The 7155-nt window shown below is 32.3% G+C and overlaps 1 pseudogene; it reads left to right on the top strand.

Annotated features, from left to right (window-relative positions):
* LOC107648417 overlaps positions 1 to 2169 on the top strand; it is a 10555-nt pseudogene extending 8386 nt beyond the window's left edge.

The raw sequence follows: 7155 nt of genomic DNA, 5'->3' as shown, positions 1-7155 counted from the left end.
TTAATAAATATTACATAGAATAATGGAATTTAAGAAATAAATAAATAAATAAATTCGCTAGAAAACCAATAGACTGTGAGTTAAAAAATGAACATCACCCATACTATTCAAGTACATAAAATCACTCATCTCAAAAGTTTAAACTAATAGAAAAAGATAACACTAATGATTATCTCTAATACTGAATCGGACATCCTTAAACCTCCATTATACATATTGTAATCATATTTCATTGACTTCCTATACTTCTTCATAAATAAATAATAAAGTATATATGTATACGTGGGTGCAGGACGGGATGACATGGCTTTTGAACGGTCCAGAGCAAAATTTGCCACTGATATTAGCTGATAACGGCTTCGATGTTTGGATTTCTAACACCAGAGGCACCAGATTCAGCCGCCGCCATATCTCATTGGACCCTTCTACTCCGGTTTACTTTCTTCTTTCTCTCCTCTTTTTATTTCTTAACTTGGATACTACTATTTCTTAACTTTAAACTAATATTATTTAAATGTCTTACTATTTAAATCACTCATAAAATTTTTTAAAATATAAAAATAGAAAATATAGTTTAAACCTAATGTTAATTTTCTGAATGACAACACAGGCGTAAATTTTTTTTATTATTTTTTTCTTAAAATAAGTACTTTTAGAACTAAAAAATCAAATACAAAATAACTTATTTATAAACTACTTTTAATATAAGTATTTATTATTTAAACTATTTCTTCAAAAGTAACTTAATTAAGTTATTTATCCAACCTGAGCCTAAGAATTTGGCGGTTATTAGTGACTTAGTGTACTTGGAATTGTGAAAATGACACAGATTATTAAATTGAAACAAATTTAAAAATGATTACAACAGCCCTGGATATCGTGATGAGAATAAATAATCACATAGAATAACAATAGTATTGTGTGGGAAATTTAAAATCAAGATTATTGAATTGATCTGAAACTAGAAATTAAAGAGCATGTTTGGCAGGGAACATTGATAGCTTTGACTTCCTTCTCGGAAGGGAAATTGGTGAATAAACTGAAATCAGCGGCATTATTGAGCCCAGTAGCCTATTTGAGTCATATGACCTCTGAACTATTAAATGTTGCAGATAGGTTATTTCTTGATCAGGTAACTTAATATTCATAGACCATAACAATTAATTCATTCTCAATACTCATCAACATACATCTCCCTTATTTATCTTTTATTTACTATCATAAAAAATTGTTTCTTCTTTTGTTTTATTAATTTATTCAAATAAACACTATAGCTAAATGCATTAATTTACAGATAACACTTATTACAAAACTTCAGAAATAATACAATCAAATTAGATTTATATTTATGATAAATTCAAAATAGAAATATAAAAAAAAAACAGAAATAACTAATTTTTTATATTCATAAGAAATTTGATTATATGGTGTTAAAAGACTTGATTATTGGAATATAAGGAGTCTAATTATTATATAATAAAATATTCATTAGTTTTGTTGGTTAATTATTATTTTGTTAGAAAAAAAATATATAAAACCATAAATATAAATAATTAAATATACACAAATGCATGGTAATGAATTTGAATTAGACATAGCATTTTAATAACTATCTACACTCAATTTTTTTTTCAGGTAATAATTGTTGCCTCAATTCTTCAGCTGTTAGTCTATTCTTGAAGAATGAACCTCAGTCAACATCAACAAAGAATTTGATACACTTTGCCCAGAGTACGTCGTAGTTCATTAGTAATTACATACTACCATAAATAATTTGTGAATTTTAATCTACCAATGATTAAATATTTGTGAACTATTTTTTGCAGTTGTTAGAAGTGGGGTTGTGGCAAAGTTTAATTATGGGAGAGGAGACCAAAATATTAGAATCTATGGAAAAGCATCCCCTCCAATTTACAACCTATCTAATATCCCTCATGACCTACCTCTATTTCTCAGCTATGGTGGTCGAGATGCTCTTTCTGATGTTCTTGATGTGCAAACTTTACTTGATTCTCTAAAGTTTCATGATGTTGATAAGCTTAGTGTTCAGTTTATCAAAGACTATGCTCATGTTGATTTCATTATGGGGGTCAATGCCAAAGACATAGTGTACAATGCTGTCATTTCATTTTTCAACAGATTTAATTAATTAAATCTTACAGGGAGGGGAAACATTCCATGTACTAGGCTATTAGCCTATATATTAATATATCATCACCGATTTGAATATAAGTTATCTAATGATTAAATTTGTATTACGCAATAATGATTGGTGCAAAATGATATATGATGGTGTGTGTCATATTATGTGAATATATATTTTAGATCTTTCATATTAAATTTTAAAATGAAAACACCCTATTTTTTTATTTAATATATTATGTTGTCAACCATGTTAAGTTATCAATCAAATTCAAATTAGTATAGTTTATTTGTTCATTTTTTTAAAAGGTTTTTGATTCATATATAATTTTTTTAAATCAATTAATTGTGTAAAAAAATCCTGTGCATAAATATTTGCACTAGCACAAGTCCAGAAGAGAGCCGCACTCAAAGAACATAACATATGCAGCTTAATATAACATCACTATAACTTTAAAATCAGACAAAGAAAACTTAACCAATATTTTAATACTCTCTTTTTGTGTAAAATAAATTTGTTACAGATCCAATCTCCCGGATTCCATGGGCCCTCAACTAACTGCTCATCTAAGCGAGCCCCAAATCCCAACAAACCTGTTAAATTTTGGAATGGCGGAATCTCTCTAACAGATAAGATAATTTACACTTTTTACAAAAGAGAATTTAATTGCTCTTCTCAAGTATGATCATTCAACTCTACACACTCATCTTTTACCTCTCTAATTTTCTGACTTGGACGTTAGAGTGCCTTTGCAGGTACCACCCTCACGCTCCCTGAATTCAGCCTCGTCATCCTGCCGGACCAACGGATGCTATCATCAACTAAGGAAGTTCCATCTCGTATTCGATTGGTACAGTTTTGTACATTGGCGCTGTCTGTGAGGACCGTTGAAATTCCAGCAGCATTATAACATCCTAACATTCAAATCCTTATGCTTGAGTCATAAGTCAATGATAATAAGGTGGTACGCCTCAAGGTGAATTTATAATACATATATATTTCAAAGGAATTATTAAACGAGAAGCTTGAAAAAAAGTAAAAGTAAAATCGTGAACGGAAACACTCGCGTATCGATGAAAAAGAATAAGGCGCATTCGGAAAGTGAAAATAAAATTAAACATTAAAGAAGAATAAGATAAAGACAAGGTATATATATATATATATATAATAGCCACTAGTCACGACCTGCGAAATTTAGGTCGGCTAGGGTTATAGTAATAAAAAGAAAAGTGCAATCGAAAAACGGAAATAAAATAAAACATGAAAGGAAGAATAGAATAAAGACAGGATATATATAAACATAAATATGATATCCACCAGTCACGACCTGCGAAGTTTAGGTCGGCTAGGGTTATAGATATAAAAATCAGTTGACAACAACATTTTCTATCTCTCCTAAAATATACATCAAGGCCTCTATAGGCAAATTTTCAGAATAAAAATACATACATACATACATATATACATACATTCATACATACATACATACATACATACAATATATATATATATAAGTTTTTCAAAATAAGTAAGGAGAGATTCTAAACAAAATGTAAAACAGAAGTTCAGTAAACTTCGCCGTCTCCCAGATGAATCGCAGCTCACTGCTGAGCACCAGGATCTGCATATGAAAAACAAGAGATATATATACGGAATGAGAATCCCCGACCCATGAGTTTTCAGTCAGTAAAAGTGCCAAATAGATACTGCATATATAAGGCAACAGAAACTCACTAAACAATCTTAAGCTCTATACATCATATTATCCATTATAGTTTCTCACTAATTCATATTTAGGCAACTATTATAAGGGAATCTAAATCTAATTCAATATTTTTCGTCTTTTCATAACTCTCCAAACAGAATAGAAACCAGCTCTCAGCGTCAACCAACGCCAGTATAAAGGATCTCTCAAGTGTTCAAACACAAACAAAGCAGATAAATAATATACAAATAGAATTCAAGTAAAGCATTTAGCACATATACATTTAATATGCACAATCAATCAAGCCAAAACAAGAATAATAAGCCGAAATAATTCAAACAATACAAATGATGTATGCCTGTCCTATAACAAGCCAAAACAAGAATGCACGGATGGGCATTTCTGTCTAGCATGCATGCGTACGCGGACCAAGCAATGCGTATGTGAGATGGAAAAATTGCACCCCACGTGTACGCATGGCCCACGCATACGCGTGACCCCTGTTTTTAGCAAAAATGAATTTTGTGTCTTAAAGCTTAATTTCAAACCTCTAAACCTCTATTTTTACACTTTTAGCCCCTAGACTTTAGTAATATGCTTATTAATGAGATGAAGTTAGGAAGGAGAAGTAACTTGGAGTTGAAGAAGGGGCTACTTGATTTGATGATGATGATGAAGTAAGGATGATTTGTAATTAAATGAGATATATGTGACTGGAAAGGCTGGAGAGTATTTAGTATAGTATGAAAATGGTTGATATTGATTTTGAAATAATTTGACACTGAAAATGATTTGAATGACTGAGGATTGAGGATTGAGGATTTTGGATTTTGATTAGAATTTGACTAAGTTTAGAACCTTAGAGAACTACCCCTGTTTATGGTTTCTGTTTTAGTTTCTTAAGTTTTATAATCTGAGTGTCGGTGTTCTAGGATTGCCTCTGGATTTTCTGGGTGTTTAAAAGCTCAACCTAGAGTAAGTGGAATAATCTACTACTGCTGCTACTACCTAGGCGTCAGAATCACTGACCTGGAGCAAGAGGGACGAACCACAATCCTTGCTACTGCCCATGCATCTCAAATAAATTCAATTCATTTTTCACATTTATTCTCATTATCATTCAATTATTCAAAAAATCATACTAAAAAATCAATCTTCATTCTCACACTCATTCTCGTCATACCTCTTATTACTTTCTTCAATAATTCATATTCAAAACATAATTCATTATTTTCTAAATAAATTAAACTCTAAAACGTAACCATTTTCTTAATAACTCCAAAATTCAAATTATAAAATTCTTAAAAGTCTAAATCTTTCTAAATAACCATTTTAAACGAAGTCTCCAGTTTTCATAAAAATTTTGGCAGCATCTCCTCTAAAATTCAGACTATGCCACCCTTACAGGTCCATCAAAGTCACATTTTCCACCCGTTCCCAACTAGCTTCAAATATCAAATCCTTTCCAAAATCAAACCAAATCCTAATTTTGAATCTTTTCTAAAATCAAACATTTCCAAAATTAAACTAAATTCTAATATTAAACATTTTTCAGTAATTCAAGGAAAATCAATTCAACACTGACTAACTTAACAAACCAAAACAGCAAATCAGAATAACCAGCTTCCTCAATAATTCAATAAATCAATCAAATAAATAATCATAGCCATTCAAACAGTTCAATTCAATTCATAAGACTCACGTAATTATAAAAATATATTTTTCATACTATTATCGACTTATAACAACTCTTGAAAGTAAAATGAATTTAAGAAAACTCTCCTACCTCGATTGTCGAAACTCGAAAACTCAAACGCATCACAAACCCCTTTTCCCTCGCGGCCCGCAGCAACCACAGCTTCAATCGCGACTCGCAATAATCAGCGTACGCGTGGCCCCTATTTCAGCAAACATGGATTTTGTATTTTAAAGCTTAATTTTAAACCTCTAAACCTCTATTTTCATTCTTTTAGCCCTAGATCTTAATAGTATGCTTAGTGATGAGGTGAAGTTAGGAAGGGGTGGTAGCTTGGAAGAGAAGAAAGCTTGAGAATATGATGAATCGGGATTGGGAAGTGTGAAAGTGTTATGTAATTGATGAATATTTTGTCATATTGATATGATGATTGATGAATGAATTGAGATGAAATGAATGAATGAATGTTTGAGATACCTGGGTAGTAGCAAGGATGGTGGTTCGTCCCGCTTGCTCCAGGCCAGTGATTGTGACGCCTGAGTAGTAGCAGCAGTAGTGGATTATTTTGCTTGCTCCAGGTTGAGCTTTTAAACGCCCGCCTGGGTAGTAGCCGCAGTAGCGGCTATTCCACTGGCTCTGCGTTAAGCAGGTAGTAACAAGGGGGTTGTAACTCAAACTCACTTGCTCCGCAATGGGTGTTGCTATCCATGGTTAGCTACCAGGATGTGTCGAGTTGGCTATATAACCGACAGATGATATCATCAGCTATAGGACAGGCATACATCATATGCATTTATATGTTTTGTTTGCTTGTGCATTAATTGGGCTTGCCTACGTGATTATTATGCTTACTCGCTAAACTATTACCTGCTGTATTTGTACTCTACCTGTACTTGCTTTGCCTATTTGTTTGTCTGTGGTTTCACTGGAGTTAGAGGATTGGAGGAAAGGCAGAGAATTGAGGGCTTTGGATAGAGTTGGTCAAGTTTAGAACCTTAGACAACCACCCGTTTATGGCTTCTGCTTTAATTCCTTAAGTTTTATAATCTAATGCCGGAGTTTTAGATTTGCCTTTAGCTTTTTCGGTACCTTATTTATCATATATGTGGGCACCTTAACCATACTGAGAATCCCCGGTTCTCATCCCATATAATATTGTTATTTTTCAGATACAGGTTAAGAAGCACCACTCTGTATTCTGGAGACTCTGACGAAGCGAAGAACTTTTGGGACTCAGGGGCGTATTTTGTTTATATTTATATATGTATATAAATTCTCCACCTTGTATTTTATGTTTGTCCCTATTAGAGGTTGACTCAAAGAAACAGGTTATCATTTTTTCTGCTTTGGGTCATATTGGGATTCTCAAGTATATATGTATATATGTTTATACGCTCTGTCTGGTTTTAACTACGCGAGCCAGGTCAGAAGCCTTGCTATATGTATCTTTGGAATTCTTCTCTCATACTTATCGTTTACGCGAGTGTTGCGCTTTTCGGTTTAACGCTTTTGTTTTACCCTTTCTTTCAAGACTCCTAGTTATAAATCTTTTTCAACTATATTATATATATGTTTTAACTTTTAGAGGTCGTAATATCTCACCAACTCAGT

This window comes from Arachis ipaensis, chromosome B06 (genome assembly GCF_000816755.2).
Source record: "Arachis ipaensis cultivar K30076 chromosome B06, Araip1.1, whole genome shotgun sequence".
NCBI lineage: Eukaryota > Viridiplantae > Streptophyta > Magnoliopsida > Fabales > Fabaceae > Arachis > Arachis ipaensis.
The sequence above is the reverse complement of the archived record's forward strand: the minus strand, read 5'-3'. Positions and strand labels throughout refer to the sequence as shown.